The sequence below is a fragment of the Pipistrellus hanaki genome (genome assembly GCF_964339955.1).
Source record: "Pipistrellus hanaki genome assembly, chromosome: 14".
In the NCBI taxonomy this organism is placed as follows: Eukaryota; Metazoa; Chordata; class Mammalia; order Chiroptera; family Vespertilionidae; genus Pipistrellus; species Pipistrellus hanaki.
Genome location: NC_140516.1, coordinates 41,683,267 through 41,703,640, shown reverse-complemented (window position 1 = coordinate 41,703,640; position 20,374 = coordinate 41,683,267).

The window sequence follows — 20,374 nt, the reverse complement described above, 5'->3', positions numbered from 1 at the left end:
CCTAGAGCAAGAATATGAAAATCCAAACTCCTGAGATAGGGAGGGAGGTTAGTAGAACAGTGGTGTTTAAAGCCATGATACAAAAGGGCTCTATGCTCCCTGAAAGGGTTAGCCAGGAATAAACCCATGATGCAGAAAGAGATCACAAGGAAACATGCATGTCATAATCAGACACCAGCCCCCTGTGTATTTTTTCACCACACAGAGTCATGCAATTATGAAGGAAGAGGACAGCGCAGTCCCAAACTTTAAAGTAATTTTCAGGTGGGTAGTGTCCCCTGATGACTGACAGAAGCCAGTGTAAATTCTCTTTAGAAAACCCCACTTGCAAGACTCTGTTGATTTTAAGGCACAGACCAATTTCAGAGACATTAACATGTAAAAAAAAATATGTGCATATTATAGCCAATGAAAATGTGGATAATTTATTACTTTGTTTACTCACTTGTATTAAAGAGCCTCTGGACAATGGCTTTCATTTACAAAGGACATTGCAATGCTGTAGAACAGTGTAGTATATTCTGGGTGTGGTAAAAAAAAAAGAATTATTGGACTGGCCAGGGTGGCTTAGTAGTTGAGCATTGATTTATGAGGAGGTCATGGTTGGATTCCCAATCAGGGCACATGCCCAAGTTGTGGGCTTGATCCCCAGCATGGGATGTGCAGGAAATAGCAGATCAATGATTCTATCTCATCATTGATGTTTCTATCTCTCTCTCCTTCTTCCCCTTCTTTCCTCTCTGAAATCAACATGTGTGTGTGTGTGTTTGTGTGTGTGTGTGTGTGTGTGTGTGTGTGTGTGTGTGTGTGAGAGAGAGAGAGAGAGAGAGAGAGAGAGAGAGAGAGAGAGAGAGAGAGAGAGAGAGAGAATTATTGACTATATCTATGGTGCTAAAGGAACTGTGCAAGGAGATAATTTCAAAGCTGTATTCTAATATCTCACTGGCCTTGAACTCCCCTGCCTCAAAGATCTCTCTTTGGGTGAGCATAAGGCTTTCCTTTTGTTGACTTGTCATCGGTCTTCTCTAGTGGAGAGAAACCCTTTAGAGAGCAGGACTCTGGGAAACCTTCTTTATAATATTAAGTTCTTTCAGGTTCATTCTTTGATTCTCAGTAGATCTCCAGCAGATGCTGCTGGGCCTCTGAAGTACTGTTGTTGGAGTTTTAACTTGATTAAGCTGTCACTCAAAATTGTTGTTTATATCATCGATCCAACATCAAAGAGCCACCATGCCATGGATCCGATGTTGAGAAGTTTCTGAGTGACAGCAGGCATACATGGAGTTACAGCATCTTGGATGTTGATCTCTAAACCATTCTGAGTTTCCCTCCTCTGGACATGAATTGGGGCTAGCTGTGGGAAACTCCGATCCTCAGATAAACCCCAGGATATACACAGAGAAAACTGAATACATTGTTTGAGTTGGGAAATAGTTTGAACTGGTAGGCTTTCAACCTTGCATTTGAAAAATATCAAAGTGCTTTTTGTCATGAAGTTTGTATTTTTTTAAATATATATTTTATTGATTTTTTACAAAGAGGAAGGGAGAGGGATAGAGAATTAGAAACATTGATGATAGCACACCTCATACTGGGGATGGGCCTGCAACCAATGTACCTGCCCTTGACCAGAATCGAACTTGGGATCTTTCAGTCCACTGGCCAATGCTTTATCCATTGAGCCAAACCAGTTAGGGCAAGTTTGTATTTTTAAATAATTTTAGATTCAGATAAAATCTGCAAAGATAATGCATAGTTGCTGTTAGCCCCTCTCACATTAACATCTTATGGTATGTTTGTCAAAACTAAGAAACCAACATGGATATATTCAAAGGCTCTTAATATAGTAAGTATTCTGAAAAAGGCTTTTAAATGTGTACAATTAAGCTCCAGATTTTATGTGAATGTACATGAAATTATACATAAAATAACCAAGCTTTGTGAGAAAGCAGAGCTGAGTTTATTTTTCACTTTGTTTATGCCATCCTTACTCCAATTTAAGATTCAGTTCTTCCATGCTCTGCTCCCACTGCCATGGATTTATTTATCCCCAAACTCTTACTATTATGCTGGGTGTTACATAAATTCATAACTAGTCATATTTCTGAATTCTTTAAATAAGTTTTCATTCATAAATATATGATAAACTTAGAGTTTGTATCCTAATATAAACTGAGTTTGCATCCCAATTCTTCCATTTTTCATAGCTGTGTGATCTTGAGCAAATGGCTATAACAGTTACCACTATCTTACTAATAAGAGGTATGAATATTAAATAAACTCTTTTACATAAAGTTACTTCTCAGAGTGCTGGGACAATTAATATCAACTATAATTATTAATATTGGCACTACCACACAGAGTAGGAGCCCATGAAGTTTGACCCACATGTCAAAATTGTCCCACTACTCCTTTGGGTATAATCCATGTGTTGAGAATGCTTTGTACATTTTTAAATAGTTGAAAAAATAAAAACAAGAAGACTATTTTTTGACATGTGAAAGCTTTATGAAATTCAAATTCAGAGTCTACAAATAGTTCTAGTTCAACATAGCCAACACTCCTTGGTTAGGAATTGTCTGTGGCTGCTTTTGAGATTCTAAGGCAAGGTGAATAGTTACAGCAGATACCATATGGCCCCCAAAGCTTGAAATATTTACTACCTGGCTCTTTACAGAAAAAGTTTGCCAAGCCTCACTCTAGAAGCGTTGTTTACAGTCACCTTGTTTAGTGTGCTTGTCTGTTTCTTTGTTTAGCTATGGGCATTTGCTACAAAAACACCTACAGTTGTCCCATGTAAATACAGATAATAATAACTAATACACAACTGATAGAATTAATGAGGATTAAGTGAGGATTCATGTGAAGTGAGTATCAATATTTCAATCACAAAGTGCTCAACAGTATGTGTGTGTTTGGCTCTAAGCTTTCCCATCTGACTTTATTAGATAATGGAAACCCTTTCCCAGACACTTCAAAGCTTAGACATTCTTCTCTTAAGCTAAGCTTCTCACTGTAGCAAATGCTGAATGGTCAGGTTTCTGAGTGTATGCCCAATGTTTACAGACATTAAAAAGCAGGTTAAATATTGGTTCTAGTACAGTGCTGAGCACAAAGCACTTTCTCAATTATTACCCATTGATGAATTAATTCTCATTCCCAAACAGCTCAGCAGGGACTAATTGGTAGAAAATAACTGCTTTTTAAATTAATTGAAGTTAGTATGGTTCTTGTTTTATCCTCATCACACACCCAAGACACTTGCATCAATTGAATATTGCAGAATTAATAATGTTTTTTATTTGGAGATGTTTATTGTACATAATACTAGCAGAGTGATATGTGCAGGGGATAAAATAATGAGCCAAAACAGACACGATGGGCCTTACAGTCTAGGGAAAACAGGCAGGATTTAATTTTTTTCTAAGCAATTATTATTTTTTATTGAGATATAATTGACATATCATTATGTAAATTTGAGGTATTTTGTGTGTTGGGTTGGAATGTATATATAAAATTATTACAGTAGCTAACACCGTTATCATATCCCATAATTATAAATTTTTGTAAAAGAGGCATTATTCATATGTTACAAATGGACACGTTGTCTCATCCCTGTGTGAAAAGCTATGAAAAAGAATTATAAGGATTTATAAAAACCTTTGGGTCGGTCAAGAATATGAATGAAGGATGGTTTGGAGTAAATTAAGATACAAGAGGGGAGATTTACAGTAGAAAGAGCATTGCACACAGAGGCTCTGTGGCAGGAGGGAGGACAGGGGATATGAAAGGTACGAGGCTGGGGAAAATTAAGCTACTTAAGGGATGTGTTAGTCTTAGATGGAACTGGGTACATAGTTAGGGACTGGACCAAACAGGGACTTGACCAAATGGTAGATTGTTCTTTTTTGATAAGAACAATGGATATCAGAGTCCTGTAACATGTCGCTCAGAGTGACTCTGACCTGAAGTAAAATGACTCATTTAGTTAATAAATATTTGATAAACACCTAATACATGTCAAGTGATTCTAGGCACTGAGAATATAGCAATGAAAGAAAAAAAAAATCCTTATCCTCAAAGGGCTAAAATTCTAGTGGAGCCCTACATAAGATGTAGGAAGCTATAATATAGAATATTTGTCCATTTTTTTATACATTAGTTCTTCCAAAATCATGCACAAAGGAGCCCTTGAGACATTTTTTAACCTAATTGTCCCATGACTTTTCTTTTCTTTAAATTTAGTATTGCAACCTTAGATTTTATTTTTTCTCCAGGAAATGTTTTGAATGAAATTTTAATGCTACAGATATGCTGTATATCTGTTTAGGTACTGAATGTATTATCTGTATTTTTATGCTTAGGATCAGAAAGACATTTTCCCCTAACAATCAATTTCACCGCATGGGGGGCAAGCTCACTTACATTGAAAATGCATGCTATTCATGTGTGGATTATATGATCTAAAAATAAATATCTATTTAGGAATAGCCAGCCAGATCTTAGCTATGAGGTGACTTGGCAAATACTAATTCTGCACATCTGTCACTGTCTTGATTAAAATGATAAATTAGTAATGTTTGTGTTAGCTCACTGCCATTACCAATTTGTTTTCCTGACCTATTTCTGTATTCTGCCTATGTCTATTAGTACCACTATCATCTTAAACTTCCTCACCATTCTAACTTACTTATTAACAAATAAATGAATCTTTGCTCTTAGCTATATTTACTTGAACACCTAATTTCAAAGCATCCTTTATTAAATTTATGTTTCAGTGATTCTACAAGCAATCTTATATCAACAGTCTAACTCTATGCCTAAAAATGGCCATCTGTTTTGTTTATTCAATTGGTTTTCAAAAAATTACATTATCACTAAAGAAAATAACATATAGCCTGGCCGATATAGCTCAGTGGCTGAGCATTGACCTATGAACGCAGAGGTTACAGTTCAATTCCCTGTCAGAGTACATGCCCAAAATGCAGTCTCCATCCCCAGTTGGGGGTGTGTAGGAGGCATCCAATCAATGATTTTATCTCATATTAAAGTTTCTACCTCTTCCTTTTCTCTGAAATAAAAAAAATATTTTTAAAAAATAACAAAAAAAATATCATGACTTAGGGTGGTTTAAGTGATAAAAGAAAAGTTCAGGAATGGGGGTAGTTCATTTGTATACAAAGATGATAGTCACTGTTCATATTTCAGTGAATAATTAGTAAATTACTTCATTAAATAAAAGTAATTGAGAAACACACACAAAAAAGGTGATTTCTAAATTGTTTTCAAACTCTTTATAGACATGTTGAACAAACCATATTTTAGGCTGCCAGGTTTTAGTACTGTAAAATGCATTACAAAGTGCCAGCCATATATCTTGGAGTTTGTTTTCTCTAGGTAGAATTAAATTCCAGATTGGCTTTGATATCACTTTTGTATTTACATCTTGCTCCTTTGTTTTAACTGTCTTTTTTATTTACAGTATGCAGAGAGAAAAGCAGGTTTAAGTCCAATTACCATAATTTCTGCTTGACTTATGTGCGTTCGAATCTTTCTTTGATGACAGGATATTTTTCCTTCGGGATTCCTCAATAAATCCTTACTAATATGATGAATAATTTGATGCAGAATCCTTCCCTTTGTTACACAAAATGTTAGGTGCCTGGATATCACTAAGTTTGTGCATCAAGTCTTGCCTCTGCCAACACAAGCCAACAGCAGAAACAACACTTGGCAGTGCCACGCTAGGACCATACCAAACTGCTGTCAACAACTCTCTTTTCTGAAAACCATGCCAAATTCTCAAGTGCTGAACCCAATGCAAACGCTTTAGCTTGAAATTACTTAAGGCCCTTCATAAAGTGCTCCCAGATTATACTGTCTCCTCTCCAGTTGTCCTCAAATCAAATGTTTGGCTTCAGTGGTATCCTTCTCTGCTTCATATGCATGCTATTGTTTTCCCCAAGTCTCCTACTTGAATCACCATTATGTATATTCCTATGAAAATCCTACTTATCACTCAAGGCCTGGCTCAAATAAAAATCTCCCTTGACCACATCAGCTCATATCCACCTGTGTCTTCTATAAACTCTATGAAAATGTATCAATATTCACTTATTTTGACCAACATTTTAAAACACAAAATCATTGATTCTTGTTGGAGCGTTAAAAGCAGGTCTGTCAATGACAGCAGTATCACCACACAAGCTTAAATCCTGAAAGTCACCCAAAGTACTTTTCCACGATCTCTTTGAAGGGTGAAACTAATTCCCATTTCCCTGGATGTGAGCTGAACTTAATGGCTCGTTTCAAATGAGTAGAATATGGCAAAAGTGACAGAATGTGACTTCTGTGATTGGTTCAGAAAAGGCATTACGACCTCTAACATGCCATCTCCTTTAGATAACTCATTCTGGGGGAAGGAAGCTGCCATGTTGTAAGGACACTCAAGCAACCTATGGACTGATGCATGTATTGAGAAATATGAAGCTTGGTCCAATAGCAATGTGAGTGAGCCATCCTGCACACAGACTCCTTCAGCCCCAGTCAAGCCTTCAGATTTCTGAAGACCCAGCTGACATCTTTTTAAATATATATATATTTTGTATTGATTTCAGAGAGGAAGGGAGAAGGAGAGATAGAAACGTCAATGATGAGAGAAAATCATTGATAGACTGCCTCCTGAATGCCCCCTACTGGTGGTTGAGCCTGCACACAGGCATGTGCCCTTGACCTGAATGAAACCAGGCCTTCAGTCTGCAGGCTGGCACTCTATCCACTGAGCCAATCCAGCTAGGGCCCAGCTGACATCTTGATTGCAATCTAGCTGAGGTGTCCCCAAATTCCTAATCCATAGAAACTTCAAGACAATATATGTTTATTGTTTTAAACTGATAAAATTGGGGGAAGTTTGTTACTCAATAATAGAAAACAATATAGAATCATTGCTCTTCATTTCTCTCACTTTCCTTATACATCCCCTCCATCACTAAGACCTGAATATTTTTTTTCTCCAAAATATATCCCAAACCATCTGGGGTTTTTTTTCCCCCCCACTCCTACCACCTTTTTCAGCCATCTTTCACTATGTCATTATCCTTCCAATTTTTGCTCCTGCTTTCATTATTTATTTTTTTCTCACTTCACTTGAGCCCTCCCCCGGGGAAATTCTTAACATTGCAGCCAGAAGCCACTCTATACACCCCATATTGGTAATTTTCAAGGGATGACACAAAATACAAGACTAATCCAAAAATTTCCCAGTCAAAAGGAGATATGGGGACATAATGACTGAATGTGATATAACCTGTTTGAGATCCTGAAACTGAATAAATGGCATTAGGTAGAAATTAACAAAATATGACTGAAATATAGACTTCAATTAATAATGATGTATATATGTATTTATAATGTGTAATAAGATAGTATATCATTATCAGTCTATTAATTGTGATAAATATACCATGCTAATATCAGATGTTAATAATAGAAAAGTTGTGGAGGTGTAAGGAAACTCTTTACCATTTTGTAATATTTTTTATAATCTAAAACTCTGAAATTTAAAAATATGTATTTTTTAAGGTCAGTAACATACACTGTCACTTTTAGTTTTTCCACTTTGCAGTTGTGAAAACAAAGACTCTGATGAGTTTGAGAGGCTTATGAAGATCAAACAGCCATCAAGAAGCAGAACTATGACTTGATTCCAATCTCATGGTATGTTATTGCTGCTTGTGAGCTATTCCCACCCCGGCATCCCATCCCAGCCCAAGAATGCCCCTTGAGAGTTGGAAAGTTCTAATAGAATTGCTGTAGTCCCCTTGGATAAACTCATTCCCCTTATTCCTCTTGTATGCCGCCCCTAGTGCTTTAGGTAGAAAAGACATACACTGAGCCTTAGGTACAGGTGCTGGGAAACTCTAGGAAAGCTCATCCTGTGTAATTTATAAAAGAAATAAACATTTACAACTACAAAGCTCAGAGTATTTAAAGCATACGACCTGCTATTAGCTCTCTGCTAAAACCATGAACTGTGTAGACCCTGAAATTTGGACTGAGACTTATAACCCTGATAGTACACACAACACTTTTTACATATCACAGTACTTAAAATGTTCACTGATTGAATACATCCATCCCAAGTGCCCTGATTGGTAAATCACATACTGGAATACAGTATCCAGTAAGCAAAAAGCCAGCCTGGAGTCCAGAGATCTCATTCTCTGTCTGAGATACCTCATACTTAGATGCTATTGGCTGTTTTCTCCATTTCTCATACACTGGGACATTGGCTGTCACATTTTAAATCAAATCCACTTTTAATTTTTATAAAGCAATGTCTCTCTATTTTTTTTTTTTCTGTAAAAGCCAGGAAACCTATTTGAATTCATGCTTCAAACCATCAAGTTTCCTCCTGGGACACTGCCTGCCTGAAGCGTCTGTCTTCTGACACCTCCCTGGCCATTCTGGTAAAAAGGTGTAACTTTTTCAATGGATTCTATCCACAATAATTTTCATGCTGCCCTTTCTGTGCCAGGCATCACCCTGGGCACTCAAAATACAACGATGAAAAACAGTGTCCCCTCCACCGAAGGCAGCTTTTTCTGGGGAGAAAAAGATAGTCCATCAATGATGCATAAATAAGGATGTAAGCATCATTGTGACAAATGCCAGGAGGGGGTTCCAGAGAGCTTTGAGAGAGGGGGTGTGAGTAGACCAGGGAGCAAACTACATAAAACTCTTTCTCTTCTGTTCCTGAGATTAAAATTAATTGAAAGACATAAGAGTCGCAAAGGTGAAGAATTTTAAAAACCATGTATAATAATAAAACATCCTAAAACTGCAGGCCTAAAGCATATGCTGACAGCTTGGTGTTTCGGTGGCGAGAGCTGAGCAGATGCACGGCTGCTGCAGAGAAGTAAATCCCCAAAAAGACAAGGGAAAGCAATAATTGAGCCACACATGCCCAGTTCTGCTCTCCAGCGCTCCAAGCAGATAAGAAGTACAAGCTTCTCTCCTAGGTCAAGATGAGTGAGGCAACAGATAAGATAAGAACTCCATTCTAGGAAATGAAAAATGAGGAGAGGGCAGGGAAGAAAAAAAATGCACTGGAGAAAGTTGTATCCTATTTTGCTCTGAAGGATAAAAGGTAGTTTGAGAGGCAAAGGAGGACTGAGCCCAGACCACAGAATGCTTTGAGGTCCCGTTAAGAAAGTTTCTTGTGTCCTAAATGTAAACTTGGGAACAGGCTGTACAGCTATTAGATTTGCATGGAAAAGGTAGGTCTTGGGCAAAAGAATATAAAAGTTTGACCTTTTGCCGTTGTCCAATTAGAAATGAGAGAGGTTTGAATCAAAGTGATCATTGTGAAGATCAAGAAAATTGGTCCCATTTAAACATTTTTTTGTGTGTGGCGGTGGAACTAGAAAGACTCATTCATTGAATATGTGTAGTGCAGTGAAGTAAAAAAAAATACTAAGGATGATGCCTAGGATTTTAGTCTAAGCACATGGTGGCTGATGGTTCCATTGACTAAAGGGGAGAACATGCAGGGGAGGGCTTAGACCTAAGAGGAGACTGTTCTTGAGGAAAAGTATGAGACAGAGAGGCAGCCACAGAAACAGACATTTTCTTCACGTGGAAAAGCTAATTCCAATTAAACATTGCAACCACAATGATAATGTTATGAACTCCCTTTTAAGTTCAACACTTTTTAAAAATATACATATACATATACATATACATATACATATACATATACATATACATATACATATACATATACATATACATATACATATACATATACATATACATATACATATGTGTGTGTGTGTGTGGGTGGGTGGGTGGGTGTGTGTAAAAAATTGATTTCAGAGAAGAAGGGAGTTGGAGAGATAGAAACATCAATGATGAGAGAGAATCATTGATTGGCTGCCTCCTGCACGCCCCCTAGTGGAGATTAAGCCTGAAACCAGGGATTGAAAGGTGACCTGGTTCATATTCAATGCTCAACCACTGAATTATTCTTTAAGGGCTCAACACTTACTTTTTATATAGACCAACCTGTGTTACATATACAGTTAATTGTAACTTTGTGAATTATTAGTTCTATAAGGATTAGTTGTACAAGAGGGATAATTTAAAAAAAAAGTGAGTTATTCAGTAGAAAATAAGTATCTCTAGATAGCCTAGACATTTACCTTTCAAGGTAAATGGCATTAGAGCAACGCAAAGAATACCACATAACTGTAAAATGTAAATGAAAAAAAATCAAATGTGTAGAAAGGGAAAACATGGAAAACAATTTACTTCTGAGCAGTTTATAATCCAGAGATTTGAGCATCCTGAAAGAATACAGATGCCTTCTCTGGGAATCCGAGAAATGGAGCCAGAAGAGAAGCTTCCCTGGGTCTCTCCTTATTTGCTCTCCCAGCATCCCTCCTCTCCCCTGGGGAATTGTCCTATGCCATCCTTCACTTTCAGGGATGGCTCCAGCCCACAAACCATCTCATTGGTTTGATAGCAATCACTGCAGGTTTTCACCGCAGACATGGGCTTTGCCTCAAATCCCAAATCTGTAAAACAGACTTGGCCTCAGATCCTCAGGAAGAGCACTGAACAACATCAGCTGCATGCCACTGCATCTTTCATCCAAGCGAGGATAAATTGTTTCAGTACCAGGAGTCTGGGAAAGGCAAGGGAGCAAAGGAGAGATTTGAGCAGAAGGCCAACCAAGTTCTTTTGAAACAGTTCCTGCTGACTCCCTGGGCAAGATGTTCCTTGTGTAAGAGAGATCACAAAACGCATTAAGAGATATTATGCTGTACACTTCAATTAGAGCCACTAGTATCCCTCTGCTGACTCCCTGTCCAAAAGTTAATTTTATTGCCTCCAGAACTTTGAACAAACTCATATAATCCTTCAAGCAGATGTATAGGCATTAAAAAACACAATTACATTATTTCAAAGCCATAATTAAAAAGTTTGATCCTAGTTCCAGGCCTACCGTTGATTTTTAAGAGAAACACACTTCGGATCTGATGTAAGCCCTAATAAATCACCAGCTTTGAGCAAAGTAAGTTTAGCTTCCCATAAAGAACCAAACAGGGTTTTATTATGGGAAAGGGGGAAGACTAAATGATTGTAAATTTGTATTGCGTTTTTATAACCACTTGCGTTGGAAGTCAAATATAATTTGACATTTTATTGATATTTCCAGTGTTTAAAGCTGGAAAAGAGTACATTAAGTTTTACCATGTAAATCTGATATGACAATAAAAAGCCTTTTGTACTTCTCATTGGAATTGTTGCAGTAAAATAAAATAAGGAATACTATCAAGTAAATGAATTTTTTTCTTCTCTAATCCTTAAAAAAAAAAAAAAAAAAAAAAAAAAAGACACAAGGAGTTAAGGTGACCTCTTTTCTAGAGAATTAGATTTTCGCTCCCAAGTGGTGATTCTCTCCTAACACTTGTAAGTATGTCCCAAGGTATACCTTAAACCTTGTATTCTATTGATATTCTTCTTCTGATAATAACAATAAAGGATTAAAACTGTCTGTATTATTTTTCTATGGCTTCTGTAATAAAGTACCAGAGACTCATAAAAGGAGTGCTATAAAACAACAGAAACCTATGGTCTTACAGTTGGAGACTAGAAGTCCACACTCCAGCTTCAGTATGGCCGTGTTTCCTCCAAGACGCAAAAAAACCCTTCCTCATCTATTTCAAGCTTCCGATGGTTTCTCACCCATCTTTGCTGTTCCTTGGCTTTATCCTACTAACTCCAGTCTTTGCTTGGCTTGTCACATGGCATTCTCCCAGTGTGCATCTGTCTTCAACCAGACATCTTTCCATAACACCAGACACACTGGAGTAGGGACCCATTCTAGTCTAATATGACCTCATCTCAGCTAATGACATCTGCAAAGATGCTATTTCCAAACCAGGCCACATTATGAGGTACCAGGGATTGTGACCTCAATACATCTTGTTTTTTTGGGGGATACACTTCAATTATATACAAACTTTATTGAAAATCAACAATGCAAACACATCAACCGCCACTGTGGTACACACATATGTCTTGCACAGGTGACAATGAATGTTTTGTTTGCATATGAAATTTGCAAAAATGTTCATTCAATAGAAGGTACTCTGAAATAAATTAAAGAAGGGTTTATGTTTAACTAATAAAAAGACAAAGTATAGAGGAGATTTGATTCAATATCTCTATAATAGTGGCAATAAGGACCTGTTGTATTTCTGCCATCCTTTTTCTTGTCATAAAAAATGACATTCAACAATTCTTGTAAGCTTGGGCTTCTTCTTCCACAACCAAGGAAAAAGATATGGATGGTCTCCAAAGAGTAAGGAAACTTCATCCCACAGATGGAGTTTCAACTTCACTCAAATCATAATAGTTCATCTTTGTATACTAAGGGGTTGGATTAGATTATCTAATTAGTTTATGCCTAAGCCAAGTGTCTCAACCTATTGGTTAAATACAGAAAAACATTCAAGTTTTTTCCAAAAGCAAAGCTACATATGTTTATTATGTGTCCTGGCAACTCAGACATATTACATTGCTTTTATTTCCCAAATTTTTATAAAAAATTTTAAACATAAAGACAACTTGAAAAATTGATATTTTTTTGGAGTTATATTTGCTTAATCCCATATCTAGCCATCTATCCATTGAATTAGGTTTTGATGGTCATTTAAAGGTATTGATGCTTATAAAACCCAATGTATTTTAAAGCCAATTACATTTGCATGAGCTAATAATGCATTTGTCCTCAAAGTCCTTTCACAAGCTAAGTAAATTTCATTACCAAGCTATACATTTTGCATTCAAAGCTTAAAATTTTAAACCTCCAAAAGAGTAGTTTTTAGTGCTTAAGTTCTGATGCTGATAGCGATTCATATTTGAATAATTTCCCTACAAGTAAAAAAATTCATTGTTGATCTTTCCATTTACATCAATTTTCTTTGATTGTGAACTCAATACACTCATGCTTTAAAGGATATCTAAACCTATCACAGATTTCAGTTTCTTAAGATTTTGCTTCTATGAAACTTGATTACCTTTACTGATTCCAGTAGGTTTCATATATTTGTTCTTTTAAAGCTCAGTACAATTACTACATGCCCCTTTCCCCCCCCAACAATGTTCCTAGGCTCTTCATTTAGCCTGAGGCAAATGTGTCAACCATAGTGCAATTATACATTTCTTTTTTATAACATTTATCATGTCCTAATATAAGTATTTGTTTACATTTATCATGTTATAATATAATTATTTGTTTGTAAGCCTCATTTCAGAATCAGAAAGTTTTATATTATCAAGTTCCAATTTTGTGGTTTCTATTTCATAGTAGGGAGTGCATAAAGATTTGTAGTATATATATTACTTCTGTCCTCTGAACCTGGGAGTTTTCAACACTTGAAACTCACAAGGAAGAATGCATCATATGTAACTATTAATGTAACATATTAAACATTCTCCATTAGATGCTTTAGAAGTCAAAATCATTTGGGTAAGAAGTTGGGTTATCTGTTATAAATAGTGCTCTTCCTGAAATCATGTAACACAAAATCAGCCTAGGTGTTGAACCTGTTTTATTAAACCACAAAGAATATTTAAAATAAAACTAGTCCACTTGGAAAAATGAAGGGGAACTAAGCTCAAGTTCTAGAGTTCTAATACAGATTTTGCTCCTTTTAGCTACACGAACTTGGAAAAATTGCTAAAATGTCACTCAGAATCCTCATCTGTAAAATAGAGACTGGGCCACCTACTTCATAGAATTCACGTGAACATTAAATAGGTTAACTCAGGTAAAATTTATAGTATCTTACACTTAGTAAGTTCTCAGTCATTGTTGGAATGTTAAAATAAAGATGTAATAGATAGTGTCTACTGCTTAAATAAGGCCCAAAACTCCCACTTTTCATTTTCCTCTTCTAATAAAATCCAGATGGCTACAGAGATCCCTTATTCAGGTAGCTACAGAGATCCTTTGATCTAGGGTAGTAGGATTTCATCACAGCATCAGGGAATAAACCATAATGCTTAGTTCCACACATGTTACTCTTCTAACAGTTGGTCTGTGACTGGTGTAGAAGTGGCCAATGAAGGCAAGTGGGAGACTTTGGGTGCGGCAACCAGGACAGGTTTTTTGTACATATTAAAAAGGATAGCTATGACTATCTTGGATCTTTCTCTCTTTCCCTGCTTGTATCACCAAGGGAAGCAGCTATATGGTCACCAGGGAGAGGTAAGAAAGAGGACAGAGTAAAGATGTCAAGAAAGGCAAATATAGGAAGAGTCTTAATGTACGATGACATCACTGAGCTACTGCAGCAATACTGCTAGGTTATCTACTTCTAGAATTCTTATTGTGAGTGAAAAAATATCTGCTATTGTTTAATCAATGGAGAGGAGTTTTCTGATACTCTTAGTAAATACAACAGTGCAATATATATATATATATATATATATATATATATATATATATACCAATTAGTAGAAGAAATGTTTGCATTTCTGGAAGGAAGAAATTTCTGTAACTGGTTCCATTTATAGAATCAAAAGACCTTCATAGTTTTCTCTCTATTTGCCCCAGTTAAGTACATTTCCTTCTTCATTTAGTTTACTTTTTTAAAGTCAGAGATATAAATCCTAGCCAGGTCCCTGGACAATCCTTTAGAAATTTTATATTGCATGGTGCCACTGCCCTAAATTGGGGGTGAGGAGATAATCTTTCCAATATCAGCATAAACTGAAACTATAATTTGTAGAATATTTGCTTTCTTCAAATGCACTCATTCTAAAAAAGCTTTATAAGTTTTTGTGAAAGAAGAAAGAAAGAAAGAAAGAAAGAAAGAAAGAAAGAAAGAAAGAAAGAAAGAAAGAAAGAAAGAAAGGAGGGAGGGAGGGAGGGAGGGAGGGAGGGAGGGAGGGAGGGAGGGAGGGAGGGAGGGAAAGAGGGAGGGAGGGAGGGATGGAGGGAGGAAGGAAGGAAGGAAGGAAGGAAGGAAGGAAGGAAGGAAGGAAGGAAGGAAGATAGTAGCCAGCCAGTTAAAATGGGAAGAGAGACTTTATTCATGACTTGCAAGAGGGAAGGAAGACTGAATTCATCTCCGATGTTTGAGCATTGAGGTGAGATAGTGGGAAAGTACTGGAGGGCCTTAGGGATGCCACAGGTCTGTGTGATTTAGTCATCTGTGTTTGCTAAACACTTACCAAAGTTAGGTTTCCACCCCCTCATAGTCTGGAAGATAGGGATGCCATCTTCTTGATATTTATATTCCAAAGGGATGGCTCCCAGACCCATGAGAAAGACAGTCTTAGTTAGTAGAAGATTATCCATCTCAAACTGACAAAAAAACAACAACACAAAAATCCATCTTTTCCAAAGTAAATGCTCTAAGAAAAGGGATATAGTCAGGAAGACACATGTCTAAAGTTTAGTCACACTTAGGGGACCAACCACTAAGGCTGTTTTATTGCTTTTCTTATCATCACCACCTGAGATGATAGAGCCCAGCATTGCACAGTAGAAGATCTAAAATATCTTTTTCATCGGGTCATTGCTTCAAATGATTTTTAACCTTTTGCATTTTTTAAAGAGGTTCATATCTCACCTTTTTTGTTTGTAAAGCTCCCATTTCATTGTTTTGTTTTCCTTTAAAACAGAAGCTTAAAGTGAGTCTAGGTTAAAATAGAAGAAGATATGCCATTGCATATTTAAATGTGCCAAAATAGATGGAAAGATAGGTGGGAAAATCCAACAACTTCCATTAAAAGTTAGAGGTGAAACCAAACTTCTCAACTCTATCCCATTCTCTCTAGGATTCTCCAATAGAAGCAATTTTCTCTCTTTTATGTCAATTTCCAGCATTTAGAACAAAAAAAAAAAAATGATTTTCTCTACACTAAAATTGCAATGCCCCCCAGCCAATCAGGAGTATGCAATTTAATCCAACAAAGATGGCAGGTTAATTTGCATATGCAGGCAATGAGTGGAATTGGGGAAGTGGGGGCGCTGGATGGGACACTTGCTACATCACCATGGCAATGATGCAGGCGTTCAGCCATCCCAGCTGCTCCAGGCCGCTGGGCAGCAAAAGAAGGGGGAAAGGCGGCTCCACCCAGAGGGAAGGTGATGCCCATAGCCAAGGGAAGAAAGGCCCATTCTTGCACGAATGTTCGTGCATAGGGCCTCTAGTATTTAATAATGTTAGTCATTAGTTTACATTGGAATTCGAAGCATGAAGCCAGTAATTTTACAGGTAGCATTGTGAATGACTGAGTAGTGAGCAGTTCCCTATAGATTCCCTTGCTGACTATCCATTCCTTCCCATGCTTAATTTTCTTCTTGGCTGAAAACAAAGAATTCTTATGGATCATTTTTCTATAAACACACACTCAACTAGTTGGCTAGAACTTATCTCCTCTCATCTGCTTGCTTCTGAAGGAAAACAGATATCTGCCAACCCAGAATATGCCTTGTAGGCTTAGGGATTACTTTAGATTGATTATTTTAAAGACACAAAAAAATACAGGGAAAGCTCAGAAAACAAAGTTGTCCTTTTGTAAGAGACAATTGCATTTAGAAGGGAAATATCCATTTGTAAGAGTGTTGCCTCTCTACCAGGAAGACTCTTCTCAATGGGGAAAGCATTGACCTAAACCTACATGAGGATCTTAATCTTGTTTACTGCAGTGTTCCTGATTGCCTCCCATTTTTGTCTTTAGATACAGATGGTATTTATTTAGTTATTCCATTTTTCTGTTAATCTTCACCCAAGGATATTTTTTATTCATTTATTTATTTTTCTTTTTTATTTATTTTTTTATTTTACAGAGTGGAAGGGAAGGGGAGAGACAGGAGAGAGAAATACTGATGAGAGAGAGATACATTGATTGGTTGCTTCCTACAAGTGCCCTGGCCAGGGCCAGGGGTCAAGCCTGTAACCAAGATATGTGACCATGACCAGAATCAAACCTGGGACCCTTCAGATCCTGGGTCAGTCAATGCTCTATCCATTGAGCTAAACTGGCTTAAATGCAGATGGTATTTAAGCTGATGGCTTGGACCATTTTGGGGGATTAGTTTTCCTGGGTCTCTCATCTATATAAAGGTATAGTAAACTTCTATTTGCTTTCTCCTATTAATCTGACTTTTTATAACAGGAGGCCAATAACCTAAAAGAATAGAGAACAAATTCATTTCTTCTTCCCTACATGAACTTTTTATACCTCTAATTTGTCCTCACTGTATTCTGTTCTGAAAAATATATGGAAATCTATATTTGACCTTCGGATGACTGACAGTTATCTGTGTAACTATTTTAAACCTCTCTATAAACTTGAGGAGTTGGAGAGTGGGATGAAAGGATATACTATTGCTAGTCCTAAAGAGATTTATCTATTACCCCTCTCCCAGAAAAGAAAAAAAAAAAAAAATCACAGATGTAACCTCTGGCAGCATAATATGTTACATACCCATACTTTTTTCTTACAACATCAGCCTTCAGGCAATGTGATTTTCATTTGCATTTCTAAAGCAGCTCCTATTGGCTTTGAATGCATTTCTAAAAATACTTGAACTCTGTCTTGCCATTTATATTTTAACCCAGATAACTCTGCTTATCCTGTCTAGGATTTCTCTTGGGAAGATAATACAGAGGGCACTCCTTTACTAGATAGTGGACAAAGCATACGCTTCTGTAAGAACGTGTAAAAGTGCAACCTCAGCTGCTTAGAGATCAGTAGCATGTAGAAAGGTTATTGGGGAGGAGGTTAGTTACACAAAGGATTTCTAAGAACTGAACTGATCAGAAGAAGCAATGGCATTTTATTTTCGTTGCTTAATAAGATGGATTTCACAAAGTCCAGCCAATTGCTTAGAACTATGGAACTGTTACAGGAAATGTTTTTAAAAAGGTTGAAGCTGGGAACTTGTAAAAGAGGACATATGAAAATGAAGATTTTACATTTGGCATGTCCTAGTCATTTCCCCAGAGTATTCTCATCTAATCACAGACAGGGGTATGGAATCCTTTATTACTCTCAAACAGAACTGCCCAAAGATGTAATTAAAGTGTGCAGTGGTAACTTTCTGATATAAGTCCAAATTCTTCTTCTAAAGGAATGTGAGATCAATGTTGCCATTTGTTCTAAAATGCTTTATGATTTATATTTGTTAAAAATAAACTTTTTTATTGGAGCATAACATGCAAATAAAAAGCCACAAATAGTAAGTGTATGGCAATAAATTTTCACAGAGTTGACATTTATATAACCACCAACCTCTTCAAGAAATAAAACACTCCACACACCGTGGTATGGTGCCTAATATCCCTGACCATTCATTACACAGGTCACCTTTTTATCTATCCTGATGTCTAAGATCACAAATGAGTTTTGTCTGATTTTGACTTTATGTAAAAGGTGCCAGACACCATGTATTTTTCTCCATCTGATCTTCTCCCCTAATATGATATTTGTGAGTTTCATCCATGTGTTGCATAAGACAGTAGTTAATTTTCAATGCCTTCATTCTATTCAAATTAATATAATGCATTTACATATACAACTATAGGACCACTTAGGTTTTTCTCAATTTGAGGCTGTTAAAATATTGCTGCTATCAATATTTTTGTATATGTCTTTTAGTCCACATACGCTTGCATTTTTGTTAGATATATACTTACAAAGAAATTATCTAGGTTATAGGGTAAAGCAGAAGCTCTTATACCCATAACCCCTTGTTTTTACTATTCTATTATTTGCAGGAGAGCTTTCTCTGGCCAGTACAGCTGGTTCAATATCCCATCCCTAAATGGGGGAATGCACACACAGTGGCTGGAGGTCAGGGGATTAACACCTCTGGTAGTAACTCTTGAACAATAACTGACTCTCAAGCCAGATCCATCTTGTTCACTGCTCCCAGAGTTCCCTAGTGAGAGTAAGTTCCAGGTGCCCACACTATTTGCTTGATAATGCATACAATCTTCTTAGTTTCCTTCCCTCCACTGTTTGCCTTCTCCATGTTTCCACAATTATTTCCTACCAAACAAGCTTCTTGCAAAATTATTGTCTGAAAGTAAACCTTTAGGGGAGTCTAATCCAGACAAAGGATATGAATACATTTAGTTTGTGTAAATATGCTCAGATGGCATTTCAAAGAGACAATACTGATGAATATCTTCACCAACATAGCAGTGTGTGTGAGTTCTAGATGGGAGTTCCCTATCTTCACAAAAACTTGCCCTGGAATGTTAACAGTCTTTTATAATTTTAGCTAATTTGTTTGTGGTGCATAGTCTTTATAATTGTACCTGCATTTCTTGTTGATGAATGTCACTTAGATGTGTGTAAGTATGAGAAACAGAGAGAGAAAGCAGAGAGAGAGAGAGATATGAGAAAGGAGAAAGAGAAAGGGGGTGGGGGGAGAGAGAGAGACAGAGAGAATTATACACATTTTTGTGAAATGCTTGTTCAAGTAATTTTTATTTTTCTATTGGGTTTCTGATTAACCAGTGAGATTTCTTTTTTTGTTTGTTTATAAGCTCTTTTGGGATATTTGTACTACAAATTACTTTATAGCTTATTTTTATTTTTTACTCTCTTAATGGTAACTTTGAATGAATAGAAATTTTTTCTTTTTCTTATATTCAATTTATTATTAATGTTTCTATAATTACTGCTTTTTGTTATATATTCAAAAATATTTGCCTAACACAAGTATTGGAAATATTAACATATATTACCTTCTATAAGCTTTATTGTTTTATAATTCAGTTGGAATTGATTTTTTTGTGCATTGTGCAAGGTAATGTCAATAAATATTTCTTTTCCTATACTGGTATCTCGTTGACCCATCTCAATTTATTTAAAAGGCCTTTCTTTCCCAATTGCTTATTATCATCCCTTTTGTCCTAAAACAAAATTGTGGTGATGTGAGCTGTTTCTGTACTCTGTATTGGGATTCCATTGGTCTGTTATCTTAATGCCATTGTCAAGGTTTGAACTATAGCTTTTTAATAACTCTTGAAATCTAAATTCTAATAGTGCATTTCTCTTAATTTTTATACATACAAAAATGTCATTTTTAAGTACTTTATAACTGTCACTTTCCCATTATCATTAGATGGACAGAAAAAGCCACAACCTCATCTCCTCATCACCTAATGAAGTTATTTATAAGTAATTGATGTGGTGTATTTATTTTTTACTATAGGAGAGAGAGAGAGAGAGAGAGAGAGAGGAGAGAGAGAGAGAGAAGAAACTTAAGTAAATGTGGGAATGTAATTCCTCTTGCCAGAGCCCTGGGACACAGCCCCTGATTGCTGGGCCTGCA